The 19,373-nt window shown below is 37.9% G+C and overlaps 1 non-coding gene across 1 annotated transcript; it reads left to right on the forward strand.

The window, feature by feature from the left end:
• The first annotated feature begins 18,704 nt into the window (after positions 1 to 18,704).
• LOC141618955 (small nucleolar RNA R71) lies at positions 18,705 to 18,811 on the forward strand. Its single transcript, XR_012531539.1, has one exon. It is a non-coding gene; the product is annotated as a small nucleolar RNA R71 (small nucleolar RNA).
• The last annotated feature ends 562 nt before the right edge of the window (positions 18,812 to 19,373 follow it).

The following is a 19,373-nucleotide window of genomic DNA, read 5'->3' on the forward strand; positions in this document are numbered from 1 at the left end:
ATGTCCCTTCAAATTATATACAAAACCAAAAGTTAAAAGGTTTACTATAAGAAAAAGCCAAAACTAGGTCCAAGGTTCCTTATGCTCACTAGCTCGTCTGTGACCCCAACAAAGCATCAACAACCTGTCAATCGCATTTTATACAAACACGAAAGCCACAATTCGGTGGGGAGTAACTTCGAGTCCTCCCGACCACGAATCGTCATAATTAATGTAACATGTAATGAAACATGTAAACTATATGAAAATTTAATCTAATTTCCAAGTATCCTAACATATGAATGCTAAATTGACTGATTTAAACTATCATGTGAAAAATATAACAGGTAGTAATCCAAACTCTATCAACCATAGCCGGCTTGCATCTCACCTTCTATGATTCATAGAATCATCAAACAAGAAAGGGCAATATATCAAAGACAGGCATAAGTTCTTAGTACCGTCAATAGTCACTCAGAACTCGAGTCTATACCACGAGGTAGAGAAGGTAATCGAACCGGTATCTTGGCTCTGCGGTTAATATTAATAAAACATGGCCAAGACACAACACAACCCTAGCCTAAAATCTGCGCAGACCTAGACATGCGGATACACACCACCGCACCCAAGACCCACAATTTTTCTAAAACAAAGTGAGTACCCTAAGAGTCCACCAAAGGGTTGGCTAGTACTTAAGCTGGCCACTTACAATCAAAATAAGTAACGAGTTCATGCCCCAACTTGGATATAAATCCACTAGTCAGGAACACAAAGGCTATTAAGCAGTGAACATATACTCGTCAGAGACTATAAAGACCTATCTATGACAAACACAACAACCTGCAAGAGATATTCAATACCCATTTCAATTCTAGCAAATTTTAACAATATTAAAGGCTTTAGGGGAAACTAGGGCCATTTTTTACAATATAAGAAGCTACTCAAATCAACTAACTACACATGTGAAACATAAATATAATAAATGGCCTAAAACAAGAAAAAGGCCGATTATCCAATTCATATAAAACTTCATCCAACCGAATTTTTACCCGCAACCCCACCTGCGACAGTGCACGGGTTAAATTGCGGTGACCAATCACTCAATTAATCGACATCGAATCGATCAAAGGGACTAAGGCTCGATTTTTAGACAAATCATCAAAACATTACAATTATAGCTATATAATTCATTTTGAGCCTATTAATTACAATTTCATTTTGTAAACTATCCTAACATGTGATAACTATCAATATAACATAATTTTTTTTTTACCATTAACATAATTTTTAACTTCTATTATGATTCATTTCCTAAGTTTAACCATATGTTACTTAGTCTAATTATATCATTATTGAACCTAAAATGACGAACAAAGCATGGAAAACCGCGAAACAAGTAACGGGCCGACCCGGGCCAGCCGTGGGCCTGCCATGGGCCTGCCGGCCTGCTGCCGCCACCCTTACTCCTCTTTTTTTTCCATTTTTGTTCATTATAATATCGTCTGAACACTAATTAATCGTTCCCAATACAACTATGTTAACTTAAACTAACAAAAGACATAAATTAAGCATGCATGCATCAAATTTTATCATGTGAAAATTACTACTCAAACAAAAATCACAAAACATACAAAAACAACAAAGATTGTGACGATTATTCGTCGAGTAACTCGAAATATGTTACCTTAAGCTAGAAAATGAGCAATTAGCACCTTAAAACCCAAACCCTAACAAGCACTAGCCGCTATCTTCGACAATATACGAGTCCCCAAACTCGTCTTCCAATTCTTCACCTAATTAAACAATAAAAACACAAAAATAAGAATATAAAACCGAAATTACCCAAAATTCGTCTTAAAACAACTTCAAGAAAACTGAAATTAAAACATACTAGGTTGTAGATCTCGACGAGGGGATTCCGGAAATGTAAATTTCGTGAAAATCCGATAAGAAACGAGAAAGATGTGATGATTTTTAGCTTGAAATGTATAAAAATGGTGTTTTTTAATCTTTTGGAAGGTTTTAGAAGATGAACACAAGAAAATTCAGAAAAAGAAAGGAAAGGGGGAAGGGAGCCGCGGGATAGGAGAGGAAGAAAGGAAGGAGCGGGTTTGAGTCGGGATTTTTACGAGTCGGTTTTGGCTCGTTTCGATAATAATTAAAACCGTAGGTCAAATGCAAATTCCAACAAGACCAAAGTTCTTAAACACTAGATTACAAGAAAATTGAATACTCATACGACCCATTTCCAAATTCGTTTACCCAATGTTCAAAAGAATTGTCATTTCCCCCGATAAGCCCTTATTTCGAAATAAAAGATTTTTACACGGTTTAAACTATTTTTAAACATTTCGAAACTATCAAAATAAATACTTTTCTTCAAAATATAATAAAGTTATATTTCTTTGAATTATTTTTACTTTAAATACTTAAATATCAAATTTTATTTGCTTAATAAATTATTTCCGAAATATACTAACGGTCCGAAATTACGGGGCATTACAATTGGAGTCTTTTGAAATGGAGTTAGATGCCCAATGGATTCTAAATTTCTAACTCCATTTCAACCCCCTAAAATCCCATACCCAACTTCCCGCCTTGGTATCAAACTTCATTCCTCCCTTCTACAATTTTAAGATGAACCAAACAAGTTTATGAGGAAATGGATTTAGAACCTCATACCATTATGGATTCATATTCCAATCCATTCCATTCCACGCTATTGAACCAAACACCCCCTTAGGGATATGCTAAATTCTGCCCACAATCTTACTAAATCCTGCACAATTTTCTGCCTTATTCCGAATTTACTCCTCTCATTTCTCACACCTTCTTGAGAGAGACAAATAAAAAACCTAAAAAATAAAAAATCCCAAAAATTACCCCGTTGATTTTCAGCGCCTCACCTTGAAACTGGCCGACGAGGAGAGAAGGGAAGGGGACGTCGGGGACGGAATGTGCTTGACGGTGCAGGGTGGTCGGAGGTTTTTGATGAAATGTTAAAAGTAAGGTTGGTCAACGCATGAGCCAAGTTGATGAATTCCCATAATTTACCTTCCTCTTATAGTTTCCAATCAAAATTAAATTGTTTGTTAGTAGCATTCAACACCCCCTTTAGGGCGCGTTTGGTTCGCGCGTAGGTATGGGTTTGGAATCAGGAATCATACCTGGGTGGTATGGGTTTGGAACTTGATTCCTCATACCCTGTGTTTGTTCCAATTTTGAGTGGAATGGGGTTAAACTTCATCAAAGCTAAAAAAAATCGAAAGTACAACATTAAAAATAATTATTTTTGATATTGAAAAATCATGAAAATGAAGATTTGACCAAATAAATGTAAAAAAAAATTTCATTTAAAATGTTTCATATAAGTTTATTTCATGGATTTTGATTCTATTATTTGATACCCGTGGCCTGAGTATTAATCTCATACCCACCTCCCCCTTGGGTATGAGAAACCCATACCTCATGGGTTTGAGGTATGGGTACGAAACCCCTATTTTTGTCAAACAAACACCTAGTATGGGTTTGGCTCATTCCAAACTCATACCTCATACCTTTATGAGTTGAAACAAACACCCCCTAATCATTCGATAAATGATAACTTCAAAAGATGAATTCTTTGTTTGGATTGGTGAAGGTAAAGGGCCACCGCTGTACACTCAATGTTTGGCCACCACTCCAACGGACTACACAATAAACCCTGCGGTCACCACCGAACACCGTGCTCCGACTAAATCGACGACCGCCGCCAACCAAGAAAAAAAATCAAAACCCTAATTATAAAATTCATTTTTCTTTAAAAACAGTCATTAAATTGATTAAAATACAAGTATTAATAATTTTTTTTGGTAAAACAAGTAGATTACTTCTCATATGTGCGGATTAAGATCCATATTTGACGAACTGGAGAGAAGGGAGATAATTTTTTTTAATTTGTTTTAAAGAAGGGTAAACTTGAAATAATAAGGCAAAATGTGTGAGATTTAGTAAATCACTGTGCGGGATTTAGCAAATACGTAAATTTATTAAATGACTATTTATAAAATGATATCTATACAAAAAGTAAAAAATTGATACATATTATATAAAATGACGTATTAAAAATATAGTTACAATCTACGATGAAAGAGTTACTGATCCAAAAATGACGACGCCAATTGAGGTAGATGACGGAGTAGAGCTCGAGGTCAGAAGGATAGGGCTGGACGAAGTAGTTCATGCAAGACGAGGATACAGACTAGCTCAAGTTCAGCTCAGAGTCAAATGATTGACGACGTCATCTTAATTAATATTATTAATATTAGAAGTATTATTATTTAGGAATAAGCAATTTAAAATTGCAACTAGTTTATTTTATTTCCTAATTTTCAGAATTACAGGCAATATTGTCATAGTCAGTTTAGGAAAGTCAGAAGTGTTTGGTTTTTGGTCAGTTAGGGCGTTTTCTATAGCTTTTAGGTTAGTTTATTACTCCTATATAAGAAGGCCTATTATATTTTTGTTTTAAACGTTGAATTTTATAAAGAAAACCCCAACTTTTGCTGTTGCAATTGTGTTCTCGGTTCGACGCATTCGTTCCAAACTCGGTTATTGTTTGACGCGTTTTGAGACATTAAATCGATTGTTATTCAATAGGTCTTGGATATCAATCACCATTGTTCAAGTTATAGGTCTAACTTGAGCAAATATCTCGTTCTCGTGTTGGTTACTATTCACTGTGTTACTGTTCATCGTGTTGCGGTTCTTACATAGTTTCTGGTTCATTGTTTCTGTTTCACATCAAGCCGTGCTCCTACTGTATTCGTGGGTACTGTTTTCGTGTTCGTTCTTATTTTCCGCTACTATTCGTTATTGTTGGTTTTGTTCGTGATTGCTGGAAAACATTGCTATTGTTACGAGTGGTTATTGCTGCTCGTTGTTGTGTTTCTCGTTGGAATTCGTTCCTATCAATTTCAGAATTTTTTGGTGCTGCTCTTTGATACAGCTCGTTGTTATTGCTGTTTTTCTATTTGGTTTGTGCTTGGGAGTATATATCATTATTGGTCTGATACCCTTGTTAACTTGGTTCAATTACAATACAAACCGCACATAAAACTACCCTAAATCTGATTTGCTTTCACTATCACGAAGGTTTGCTTAACTTTCGTATCATAAGTGGTATCAGAGCTCCGGCTCTTGATCCTTTATCGATATGGATTTTAACGATCCTCAGTTTATGAATAGCCTCCGTAGGACGATAGAAAATATTATTGAGATCAATCCACGGTGGCAGCCAAGGCGTGGTGAACCTATCCGGAAGGTTGATGAGTTTAAATTGATGGAACTTCCTGAGTTTCTTGGTGGATCTGATCGGGAGGATTACTTTGAATGGGAGCGAAATATTGATCGTATGGTTGATTTTAAATACTTGGAGGATGTGAAGTGCTGTAAGTATGCAATTCTAAAATCAAGTCGCGGTGCTTCTTTGTGTTTCGAAAGTTTAATGGCTCAAAGGGCTCGGTCTGGAAAGGCCAAAATCACATATTGGGAGTCTTTGAAATGGAAATTGAAAACGAGGTATGTGCCTACTTCGCATAGACTTACTTTGTATCGGAAAATTGTTGATCTAATGTAAGGTCAGATGTGTGTAAGTGATTACATTGATGACTTTGAGAAGTTGTCGCTGATGGGTGATGTAGAAAAGCACGAAGAGCAGAAGATGGCTTGATTTTTGAGAGGTTTAAACCGAAACATAGCTCATGCCGTAGAATTTCAACTATACTCTTACTTTGATACGTTATGTGGGTTGTGTTTGAAAGTTAAAGTCGAGGGCAGGTCCAAGTATGGTTCAAATGACTTGAATAAAGCATTAGTTTGGTCAAAACCCAACGTGTTGAAAGCAGGTAGCTCAAGTGCCATCACCAACACAGCTGTTCCGCCCTCTGCTCAGTCTGTAGCAGCACTTGTTACTCCGAAACCGTTGTCAACGCTAAGTAACAGAGTGCGATGAAAGTTTGTTGCTTTAATTATCAAGGTTTTGAGCATTATAAGAATGCGTGTCCAAATAAACGAAACATCGTGCTAAGAGAAGCAGTTGCTGTTCGAGATGAGTTGTTTGGAGAGGATGACGAATCTAGAGTTTGTTTGTTTAATCTTGATTGTTAGAACCACTTGGTTGATGATGCCAAGTTTTATTGTCAATTAATGGTTTGATTCTGAGTTATTTTTAATAGAAATTGAAGCTCTCAATTACTCTTCAAGGATGGTGCAAAAATGATCAAGATGAAGAAAAGCCATAGTCTAAGTCAAATGTTGTAAACGAGGTAGTGTAACATTCTTAGATTGTCAAGTGACTACAAAATCATGCAACAGTGCAATGCACTATGGTTTCTGAAACAACGGGCGGAGATAATTTTCTAGAAAAAAATTCAAGTTTACAAATCTTTACAACTATCATTTCAGAAATATTTTGAGCAAAACTTATAAGAGTAATAAGCTTTATCATATGAAAAATATCCAAGATTTTGGGTTCAGAAGTACATATACTTTTCCTTAAAAAAGGGAACCTTGTCTTCCTTAACCTAAGGAATCATGTCTTTTGCTTTATCATCAAATCTTTCCAAAGTTGTTGAAATCTGTTCATTAAGTCTTATGTAGATGTGAATCAGTCACTCTACTCCAAAACCATTTTAATATAATGAAAGTTGTCATCATTTCCAAAGCTTATATTTTTATAATATTTTCTCTACTCTTAGGGTTTGGTGTTCTTTGTCTATATGAGGAGTTCTTTCTCTCATTCACAACTTAAGACTCTGAAGATCATTTACTGAGTAAACTTTACATATCATTTTTGCATTTAAAGCTGTGTCTTTCAAATATTTTCAAAATCTTTTTAAGTCTTAAAGTCTTCAATTGTTTTCAAAAGAGCTGTAAAATCTCAATGTATCAGTTCCCTGCACGGTGACATTTGAGTTTGTTTCATGATTCTTATGTTTAAGTCTTAAATGTGATCTCCGTGTTCTTAAGTGAACCACTAAGATTCTGACTCTGTAAACCTATGAGATATGACTTATAAACTCTTGAAGCGGAGTAGCTTTATGTTTGAGTTGCAACCCGGGTTGATTGGTGATAGGCTATCGCATACCTAACAAAGATAAATACCCTAGTAATAAATGAATGTAGTAGTAGTGGTTTCACACAAGGAGACGGGAGTTGCTAAATAAGTTGTCATGGAACGAATTTTATCAAGGTTGATTAACGATTGGATGTTTGTTTTGGTTTTATAAATAATGATAAAATAATGAAAGAAAACAATAATAACGAAGTGTCTAGGGGAATCGGGTCACACATGCAAATAAATAGTTGGTCATGTCAAACTAGGAATTCTTAATAACGATAATTTTTTAGGCCTAATAACAACCACCTCTCGGCATTATTGTCGACCATAGAACGGGTTCTAGCGAGCTCTCGCCATTACTAGATCGGTCTACTAAAACATGCTTAGTCCAATTCAATTCCGTGCCTCTCGACTTTTAGAATGAATTAACAAATTTAATCTAGAATTGTGATCAATAATCAAAGACTAACAATACAATACAAGCATGTGATAGAAACTATTAATCGAGATTATAACATCTTATTTCAACAATTACAAATATTATTTATGCATGGCTCTCCTAATCCCTAGACAAACAAACTACTCACACATAATGAAAAATAAACTAATAACACATGAAAACATGATGATAATGGAATAATGAAATAGGCGGTATAATGATTAACAAATGGTGAATTAACAAACTAACTAGTAATGAAAATGACAAAGGAACTAACAAAGTAGTATTAGAAATAGAATTAGCTTAACAATAGAAATGGAACATGGAAATGAAGAATAAGGTAAAAAATGGAAATAACTTGAAATGTAATTTGTATTAGAACTTGAAATGCTTAAACAAATGTTTGTGACAACTAAAGAAAGCTAAAGGAAATCTAAATTTTATTCTGAAAACTAAGACTAAAGCGTATGAAAAAGTATCCTAAATGACGGATTCAACACTCCTTATATAGGAATAAGGGGTTGAAATGTAAACAACTTAAATAAAGGTGACCGCGATCGGGGACACCCAACCCCTAACGGGGTCGTGAGAATACGAGTTTTCTCCTTCAATTCTTGATTAATTAGCACAAGGAATCCAATGACACCTCTTAATGCCTCTTAATTCCTCGACTAAATGCACAATTGGGAATCCTAAGCTTGCAACCTCACTTGATTATTTGGGCTTCATTTGGGCTTTCATTTTCATTTCTTTACTTGTGCACCAACCCAAGTTGGTTTCATGCTCGGGATTTTCCAATTTCTTCCCAAAATGCCTTTCTATGGTCAAGTCTTGTTTCCATTAGCCTCGTGAACTATGGTGCAGGCTAACTTGATGGGAAAAAGCTACCGAATGCTTCATTTCCTACAAAATGCAATGAGTACAAGCAAAAACACCTAGAACACGAAATCAACTCACAAATACACATAAAAGTGCAAAAATCAAATAAAACCTAACCAAAGTAAGGAGTAAAATCATATATAAATTAGACACATCAATTGGCGAGTTATTTTCATTGTAAGGGGTTTATCAAGTTTGAGCAAATTTCTAAACAAGCAATAAAATAACGGTTGGACGTAGGCCTCGGATTAAGAGGCTGAACCAATTTTTAAATATCGTCTTGTTTGTTCATTTACTTTTACGTTCATTTACCTTTGCTTATTTCTTGTTAATCTCGCTGCCAGTTCTGTGTCACAGTCATTCTTACCGTGACATAGACCTGTTGTACCTACTCGTGAACTTTACAATCAATTGAGTTTCTCAAGTCTTGTACTTTCATATCTCTTACTTGTGTTATCAATTAACCAAGTTAACGTGAATTTTTTTAAAGGTACACCTAATTCACCCCCTTCCCCTCTTAGGTGTTAATCGTTCTTAACTCTTCAATTGGTATCAGAGCCTCCTGCTCTTGATATTGGTTAAATCTAAAGAGTTGATCCTATACTTATGGACGATTCAAAACACACTAAGTATCCCATCTTTTAGGGGGAAAACTATGCTTGGTGGAAACACCGCATGGAGCACTATGTCAAAAGTGTGTACTATGAATGTTACTTGATCATTCAAAAGGGTCCCCTCGAAATCACGATCACTCATACCGATGGTACTAGTGCCCCAAAAAGCGAGGATAAATATGTTGAGGTTGATTATAAAAAGGTTGAGAAAAACTCTAAAGCCATGTTGTAATACCCGACATTTGTGGAACCCATACTTAGACCTTGGACCGCGTGAGAGGAAATAAAAGACGGCCTTAAACTTGACCTGAGCCTAGACCGTATGGTGTTGCAGCGGATCGAGTGAGTTTACTTGGTCGAGTAAAAGGTACACTCGACCGAGTGCATCCACTCGATCGAGTGGAGAGCTACTCGGCCGAGTGAGTTCACTCGACCGAGTGGACTCGACACTTGGTTGAGTGCCGTTGTTTTCAGAACACGGAATTTAATCCACTTTTCTCCCTAACCCTAAAATCATTCCCAACTTCCTCCTTATCTCTCCAAACTCCCCCTCTCTCTAAAATGCTTCCAAATGCCTTTCCCTCAACCTTCAAGCTTGGATTAATGGTGGAACATGCCTCCTATGCCCCGATCTACCTTCGTAGGTAGAAATCTCACCCTTTTCTCTTCGTCTTATGAGTAAATTCGAGTTAGGGTTTATCAAGAGAGACTAATTAGCAATTAGTTATGTTAAGTGAGTAATTAGTGACTTATAAAGAGGGATTTTATGTTATAATCTAGTATAGAGTGGATTGTGATAGTTATTACATGATTTGTGTAGGATTAGACGGTTTCATGAGATGGATACTTGGTGATTTCGATTAGCTTGAGGATTATGCTTAAAGGTAGGTTATCCTACTCGGTTTCAATGTTGTATAAGCATGTTTATGTGTCTTTCCTTGTCATATGCATTCATGAATCAGTTAGTATGTCATGAGGGTATTGGATGGGTTGATATTCATAACATGTGGGATGGAATTCATGAATTTGGTCATATGTTAAGTGTTGTTCTCCCATTTATCATGTATGGGTGTGTTCGTGTTGTGTTGGAGATCTTGATGGTGGTACTTGATAGTTGACGAGACGTAAGACGGTTGGGAAACCGTCTTATGCTCGGGTCGCCCCTTGGAGCTTCCCAATCCAAGGGGAATGTGCACATTAATGGCTTGGTTACTGGTCGTGATCCCTTATGAGGGGTTTAGTTTTCAGTACTTGTCGTTAGGAGCACCTAGACCAAAACACAATTTATAACTTCACAAACAACTCTACAATTAGTAAAGAGACAAGTAAAGGTCGGATCCCAAGGGACGGAAATTGAGATGAGATTTTTTATTACAACTAGTGGTGTCTAAGAGTGTTACAATTTGAGGTTTGAAGTAGAAGATCACTAAACTAAATAGCAATAAAAGTAAACAAGCAAGATGATTAAAAAGGGATGTAAACCATTGATAAAAGGCACTAGGGTGTCATGGGGTCATAGAGGATTCATGGGAATTGATCATACAAATATATTCTCAAATTATAAGCAAGCAATTATTGTTGTGATGGATCGAGTTGGTTTATATCTTACAATCCTAGGAAAGTTTGGGTCCCGGAGCCGAATCGATTAGATTGTACAACACCTACAAGTCGACTTAATCTTCCCTACTCAACTATATGCATGGTCTAATGAGACTCGAGTTGGTTTATGTCTTACAAGTCTCATTGAAAAGATAGGTGATGGGTAAAAAATGCAAGGATTCATAGGCTCGCATTTCATCAAACATAACATGTGCATAAGTTGAGATCACAACAAGCAAGAAAATAAACTATGAAAACATATTAAATTAAGCATGAAGCATTCCCCATGTTGGTTTCCCCTAATTACCCATTAACCCTAGCTAAGTAAACTACTCACTCATTATCATGTTGAACATGCTAGCAAGGTTGTCAATCATACCAACAAAGTAAAACATGATGAATAAATGAAGATAATTAACAATAATTAAAAAGGGATTAAGAGAATTATACCTACTAATAATTCCAATAATAAAGCAAAGAAGTACTTGATGATAGATTGGAAGGTTGTCAATCTTCCAATAATAACCCAAATAATCTTCAATTACCCAAAATAAAGGATGAACAAGAGAGAGATTAAGGAAATAAAACTTGTATTAAAACTTGATTAAATGTTGATTACAAGATTAAAGATAGATTTGATTGATATTAACTACACTAAAGATTGCTAAGAAGAACATGCTCTTCTAATTAGACTAATGGGGTATTTATAGTGGGGATTAGTTACATAAATTAGGGTTTACTAAGGGCTTAAATGACGATTAAGTCCTTGAGGAATCGCCGGTCTCTAGGGAGACTCCGGTCTCCTTTTCGCCGGTCTTAGAAAAAGATGCGCATCCGTCCTTGAAGCTTGTCGAAGACGAAATGGCTGTAAGGGAATCCGGGCGTCCAGGGCACGGGACGGGCGGATTTGGGTGTTTCTGGACGGGCGTCTAGCTAGGGAAGACAGGCGGATTTGGGGCGTTTTGGACGGGCGTCTTGTGGAGGAAGGCGCTCGGTTTGCACCTCCTGGACGGGCGGCGTCTTGTAGACAATCCGCTCGGATTGTCTTACAGCTTTGTTCCTTCTTCTTTTCTTCCTTTTTCTTCATAAAATCCTTGAGGATTTCCTCGGGGATGCAATGATCTTTTCTCATCATTGCCCATCTACTATAGTATGTACAAAGGCCTTCTAATCTTGTCTCTCCTTGATGCTTGGTCATTGAATTCAATCAATTTAGCTTCATTTTGCCATGAAAATGCAAGGTTTGCACTCCTTTCCTACCAAGGACACAAAACCTCAAAGAATATGCAAAACAAAGGACTAAAGACAATAAATGACCCAAATATGCACTAAAAAGCATGGGAACAAGGCTAATTCGGGGACTAAATATGCTCTAATTATGGTCACATTAAATATCCCCAAACCGAACCTTTGCTCGTCCCGAGTAAAGAGGTTACAAAGACTAGGACCATTATTTAAACTAACCTAATAACATAGCCGACATGAGACAATTAGCGGGTCTCACTCCGCCCCTTCAACTCAAAACAAGACAACCATGAGGTAGGTTGCCTTCTTGCAAGGCAAGGTGGGTCTTGCCAAAATGGCGACACATCCAAACATTAAGCACACAAAATCAAGTAATGGATGCATCTACAAAAGAATAGTCACTTTCCTCATCGAAGTGGCGGAAATTATCTACAAGGGAAGCAATTCAAAGGTACACACTCCTTCATAGATGCAATTTATTCAAACTACTAAGCCTAGAAGGATACCAATAAATCACCTCCAAGTTGTGTCAATCTAGGGTACCTTTGTCCTCAATCGTTAAATGCTTTCGTCAAGAATAGACTCCCTATGGTGTTAGAAACACTGGAGGATCGCGGAATTCCCCCTCTTGCCTAGACAAGAAGAAGGGTCGTCCCTTCTCTACCATGCACAAAAATGGATACGATGGATAAAGGGATCGATAGATATTTGAGTTTCACTTTGGGAGTTTGCTTTGTTGACATTTTTCCCCCCAATTTCTTGTGACATATAACATTTGAGAACACTTTCTTGCCATTTCTTTTTGATTTTTGGCATTTCAACACTTGACAACTTTCAACTTTTCTTTGCATTTCTTTTGAACATTTTCAAAGTCACCCAATATGTAGTGAGGGTGCCTTATATTTGAAGCTTTAGGAGTCTATTTTTGCTCCTCTTTTCTTTTAATACATTTTGCAAACTTTCTTTCACTTTTCTTTTCTTGAACTCAAATCAATTTCTTTTTCTGCCCATTCCCTTTGATGACAAAAATATGGTAGAACATGGATGAATGATGGTTGCATGGTTTCAAGGGTCACCTTGGAATAAACGGTAGCCAAGGAGTTATCACACCACAAGGTACTCTTGACTAGGCCTTAAACCATGTGTCAAAGGATACTAGCATGACACATCTTAGGGTGTTTTACAAGTATTCTAACAAGCAAAGTCTTAAGAAGAAAAAGCATCTACTAGGGCCTATATACACTTGTCAAGCTTCCCAAGTAGACGGTTTCACAAAATTTTCTAACATGCAAACTACATGCCATGATGCAACTATCATATAAACATCCTAATGCAAATGATTCTATCAACTAATATGACATATAAACTAAATGCAAGTCCTAGATTCACATTGTTATACCGCATCAATCAAAATAAAGCCACATAGTCATTAACATAAAGAGGAAAAAGAAGATTGGAAAGATCATACCATGCGGTCTTCAATATCCTCATGTCTCGGATGTGGCGTAGTCAATCAATGTGAATAAGGATAGAACAAACACAATATATACAACAATATATACAAGACTACACTACAAAGGAAATGAACTTGTTTTTGGATTTTCAAATTTTTATGGTTTTTCCGAAATTTTTTGATTTTTTTGGATTTTTGAATAAAAGTTAAGTTAGAATTCCCCATCCCCACACTAATATGGGCATTGTCCTCAATGGCCAAAATGATGGGAAATTATGCAAGCATGATGCATGAATTCTACACTAAATGCAAGCTATACTAATCTACGCTACATGATGCATGGGTTTTGGTTTATGACAGAGAGCGTAATTTAGATTACCGCCCGTTGCGTATGCATGTAGTTCCCCAAACCGAGATAGACATTATTTCAAATGTCTTAAAGTATGGGGTAGTTCATGCACACAAGATGCAATGCATGAAACTAAATTGTCATTTTGGATTTTCAAAAGTGGGAACAATGAAATAAGAACACCTCAATGGGGCCGAGGTGTTAGTCCTCTATGTTGCTAGGACTCTCCAACCATGATCAAGATAAAATAAATAAAACATAGAAAGAAGTAGACAAACCTCAAGAGGGTAGGAGCCTCCAAAGCTTGCTAGTCTTCCACCATATCATCATTGTCATCATCTTCCTCAATAGAAGTGGACTCATCTCCACTCCCCTCTTCACTTCCTTGCTCACTTCCTTCATCATCTTCTTCTTCTTCATTTACCTCTTCAACAATGCCCTCATCTTCAACAACCTCATCACCGACAACCTCATCGTCACCCGGTCTCTCACCCCTAGATGCACTTGGAAAGAAGACTTCCCTATCCGCCCAACTAGGCAAAGGACATGAAGGATCAAGTAGTCCTTGCCTAGCTAAATGAAGGAGGGGTGGATATTGGGCTAAGTATGCATCTTCCCGATCCTTAAAAGCTTGTTTGTGCATCTCTTGCATAAGTAGAGTCATGTAGTCATTGCCCGCTTCAACACCTTCGGGTTTGAACTCTTGATATTTGGATGGATAGGGTGGTGTGACAATGGAGGAGGAGGGCATTTAAATTTCACCCCTTTGTTGACGGATGATGTATTCGGCTTCCTTTGAGAGGGGAAGAAGGTAGTTTGTTCTATGAACACTCAAACGGCATATCTTGGAAGGCAAAGTAAAAGATCTAGCATCATTGGTGAGCCACCCATATTTGGTGTCAAGAGGATTATGCGTAACCCACTTGTACTTGTTAATCATCGCGTCCATGTCAATGAGATGACCCCCTTTTTTCGCCACATACTTGCTATTCTTGTTGAAATTTGGATCAAAATACTTGGCCAAGAGAGTAACTAGACCTCCATTTACGATAAAAGCGGTGCCTTGCTTTCCACAATCAACATTGAGCCATCTTTCCACCAAAAGCCTTAGAGCATTATAAGGCTTAGGGAATTCCCTTCCAACATTTAAGGCCGACTCAAGTAGAACACAATCGAGCTTTGTAAAGTGATTAGTGCCTTTTCTTGCAATTATAGTATTCCCGATGACCTTGTGCCACACTCTAATGCCCGGATGGTGGACTAATAGAGCGCGACAAGCATGAAAGTTCTCAAATTTCTTCCCGGAAATCGCCTCCCAAAGAGGAGCGGGGTCATATTTTTCGGGCTTCTTATAATAACGAGGTGTATCACTAAGACCTAATGCTTTACACAAAACATCAACGGTGATACGCCTATTCACATTGGCAAGGCGAAACTCGATGTATTCTCTAGTCTCTACCTTAGTCACTTTCAATGAACTAAAAAATTCCAAGGTAAGGGAGGGGTATGTCAATTCTCTTGTAGCAAACAATTTTCCCAACCCCATGGCTTCAAAGAAGGCTTTTGTTTGTTCAAGGACACCCAATTTGTTCAAGGCATCTTCACATATGAATTTGGTGGGTAGAAAGGATTTCTTAGCATACTTGGCAAATGTATCCCTATGGGAGTTAGAAATGAAAATTACCTCCAGATAGTTTGATAATTGAGAAATTGCCGGAGTTGTTGATGTTGTTGCTTCCAAGGGAGGATTTTGTTGTTGTTGTTGAACTTCCAAGTTTGCACTAGCAACCACCATAGCCAAGGAGGCTTTCTTTGCTTGAAGGCATTGTTGCCTTATTGAGAGTGCCTTTGCCTTAAGTGCCTTTGTTGATCCTTTTGTTCTTGCCATTGATGATTATACCAAGAAAAGATTGAAAATATTCAATTTTCAATTGCATCCAAATCGATTTTAAGATAAAAGGCTTTGACTTTGTATTTCAAAAATCGACTCAAAGGTTGAAGATTTTGGTGCTTGGATTGATTTTTGTTGGAAAAGGAGTGATTAATTGTTGTTAAAAGGAAGTTTGGATTTGATTTTGTTGAATTTGGTTGAGGAAATCTTGTTTTGGTGGTGGAGAGGATGAGAGTTTTGGGTTTTGGGGTTTATGGGTAGTGTTTTAAATAAATGAATGAAGAAATGAATGTGGGAGGGGTATTTAAAAACACCCGAAAATTTTGAAACTGCAGGGGAAGACGGGCGTTTTTCCTTTGGGACGCTCGGATTCTGCCTATTCTGGGTTCAGGAATTCTCGCCTAAAGACGGGCGTCTTTCAGTTGGGACGCTCGGATTCTTTGACTGCGGGACGAGCGTATTCCTTTGAAGACGGGCGGATTCTGTTACAGCGAGTTTTCTTATTTTGCACTGGCAAAAAGACGGGCGTCTTTCTGCAAAGACGAGCGGATTCTTCAAGACGAGCGTCTTCTCTGCTGGGACGCTCGGATTCTTCAACAGTCCCAAATTTTCAATTTTGCAGCTCAATTGGACGGGCGGATTCTGCCAAAGATGCTCGGATTCCCTAAAGACGAGCGGATTCCCCTCAAGGACGCTCGGATTCTCCCTGGTCTACCCGGATTCAGTTCCATCCGTGCACTTGCATATCCCGTGTCATTTTTTCATTCTTCAAATCCCGTGTTCCTCATTGTAGGGGCATCACTAAGGCATGAATAGCCTAGGCAATTGCTATCCCCACACTAAGCTAAAGCACTACACATCAATTAAAATCATTAGTCCCTCCCTCACTTCTCTCAAAAATGATAATCATCTTGATCAAAGCATTAAAATCCAAAAATGACAAAAATGCAATGTAAGAATTAAAATGCGAGTTAGGGAGTTAGAAATATTTACAAATGGTGGTTTGGGGAGGACTCCACCAAACTCTCATCCTTAGTGAGATGTCATGAGGGCATGTCCAAGGTGTTAGTTGTTGATGTTGCTCAACACCTTGAAGAAGTAGTCAAAAGCTTGTTCATTATCATGATAAAGATCTTCAATAGACCTTTGCCCTTGTTGTCCTTCATGTTGGTCTTTATCCATAGCATTCCCAATGTAGGGATTGAAAATCCCTTCAAACTCATCGTCCCAAAGACCACAAACTTCATCTACTTGATCACTAAAGATCTCTTGAGTTGATAGAGACAACTCTCCCACTTTCTTGTCTTGGCCAATGAGGCCATCCTCTTCATTGCTTGGCTTTGGTGAGCTTTTCAAGCTCTCTTTGTTACAATTCACTTGCTCTTTGAATGGAGCATCATCAATTTTCTTCTTCCATTGGAATTCCGACTTCTTCCTATCATCCTTCCGACTATAATGATCAACCATAAAGCATGGTTCATGCAAACAGAGAGCTCTCATGGTCTTGTCAAGATTGAAAGTTATGCTCTCATCTCCCACTTCTAGAGTGAGCTCTCCATGCTTCACATCAATCACCGCACCCGCAGTGTGCAAGAAAGGTCTACCTAGAATGATTAGAATGTTGGAGTCTTCTTCCATGTCAACAATGACAAAGTCCACCGGAATGAAAAATTTCCCGACTCTTACGGGAACATCTTCCCATATCCCTAATGGTGTCTTTGTTGATCTATCGGCCATTTGGAGTGTGATATTGGTGCATTTAAGCTCTCTTATCCCTAACCTTTTACTCACCGAGTACGGCATAACACTCACACTAGCCCCTTGATCACATAAGGCTTTGTTGATCGTGGTGTCGCCAATGGTACACGGTATTGAGAAGCTTCCCGGATCTTTAAGTTTTGGAGGAGAACTCCCTTGAAGTATTTCACTACTCACCTTAGTGAAGGTGATAGTCTCAAGCTTCCGGATCGACTTCTTCTTTGTGAGGATGTCTTTCATGTATTTTGCATAGGCCGGCACGTGATTGATTAATTCCGTGAAAGGAATCGAGACTTCCAAATTCTTCACAATTTCCATAAATTTTCCAAGTTGGTCATCAAATTTGGGCTTGGCTTGACTACTTGGAAAAGGAAGTCTAATCACAATGGACTCCTTCTCCTTGACCTTATCTTCATTTTTCTTTGAAACTTCTTCTTTTGATGGTTCTCCACCCTTGGAGTTTTGCACAACTTCTTCTTTGTCACTAGCTTCCACAACTTCATCCTCAACTTGCTTCTTCGGTGCTTCATACCTTGTACCACTCTTCAAGTGAATGGCACTAACCGTTTCATGTCTTGGGGGATTACTTTGAGGTGGTAATTGCCCCTTTTGTCTTTGTGAGCTTGAAGATGCTAGTTGAGTCAATTGGGTTTCCAACATTTTGGTGTGAGCTAGGATGTTGTTGATGGTGATTTCCTTTGCTTGTTGAGTGAAAAACTCTTGTTGATTCTTTTGCATTTGGAGGACCGCTTTTTGAACATCAAAACCTTGGTCATTTTGTTGATTGTATGGAGTTTGATTTTGGTAACCTTGGTTTTGGTTGTAAAAGGGTCTTTGATTTTGGTTTCTCGTGGGAGGTGGGGTGTATGTTGGTTGAGGGTTTTGAACATTTTGACTTTTGTATGAGAGATTTGGGTGGAATTTGCTGTTTTCATTGTAATAGTTTGAATAAGGGGTACCACTCTTGTATGCTTGGAAAGCATTCACTTGTTCATTTATTCCTCTACATTCACTTTGGTCAAGTCCCAAAGTTCCACAATTCTCACATATCCCACTTGGGATTGATGAAGATGCCGTCATGGCATTAACATGATGCTTTGGTGATTTTGAGGCTTCTTCAAGTCTAGCCATAGCTTTTTCAAACTTCAAATTGATGGTATCAATGTGAGCACTAAGTTGAGTACCCAATTGAGTAATGGAGTCCACTTCATGCTTTCCTCCTCTAGTAGCCTTGCGAGGTCTACTATATTGTGAGTTATGGACCGCCATTTCCTCAATTTTGTTCCAAGTTTGACTGTCATCAACTTCGGTGAACATTCCATTTAATCCCATGTTGAGAATGTTCCTTGAGTCTTCATAAAGACCGTTCCAAAATTGTTGTACCAAGAACCACTCGCTAAGTCCATGGTGAGGACATGAGCGGCAAATTCCTTTGAATCGCTCCCAAGTTTCATACAAAGATTCTTCATCTCTTTGCTTAAAGCCCGTAATTTGAGCTCTTAGCATGTTAGTCTTTTCCGGTGGATAGAACTTTTTGTAGAAAGCTAGAGCCAACTTCTTCCAAGAATCAATTCCGAGAGTAGCCTTATCAAGGCCTTTCAACCATTGTTTCGCGGTGCCAATTAGAGAAAAAGGAAATAAGACCCATCGAATTTGGTCTTGAGTTACACCGGTTTGAGAAATTGCATCACAATAGTCGCAAAAAGTCTCCATATGAGAGTGAGGGTCTTCACTAGGCATCCCCCCAAATTGGCTTCTTTCGACTAATTGGATAAATGCGGATTTGGCAATAAAATTTCCGGTTAAGTGTTGTGGTGTGGGAGTACCGTTGGGTAGGTTCTCCTCGGTGGGTATGGAATGTGATGAAAACTTAGGCATTGTGGGTTGATTTTGTGTTGGATTTTGTGTTGGGTTCTCCTCACCTTCTCTTGCAAAAGGGTTGATGAACTCAATAGTATTTGGTTGAATATCTACAACCTCACCAATACCTCTCAAAGTTCTCCTAGCAAGTCTTCTATTGTTTGTCAAAGTCCTTTCAATTTCGTGATCAAAGGTAACAAGTTACCTT

The sequence above is a fragment of the Silene latifolia genome, chromosome 1 (genome assembly GCF_048544455.1).
Source record: "Silene latifolia isolate original U9 population chromosome 1, ASM4854445v1, whole genome shotgun sequence".
In the NCBI taxonomy this organism is placed as follows: domain Eukaryota; kingdom Viridiplantae; phylum Streptophyta; class Magnoliopsida; order Caryophyllales; family Caryophyllaceae; genus Silene; species Silene latifolia.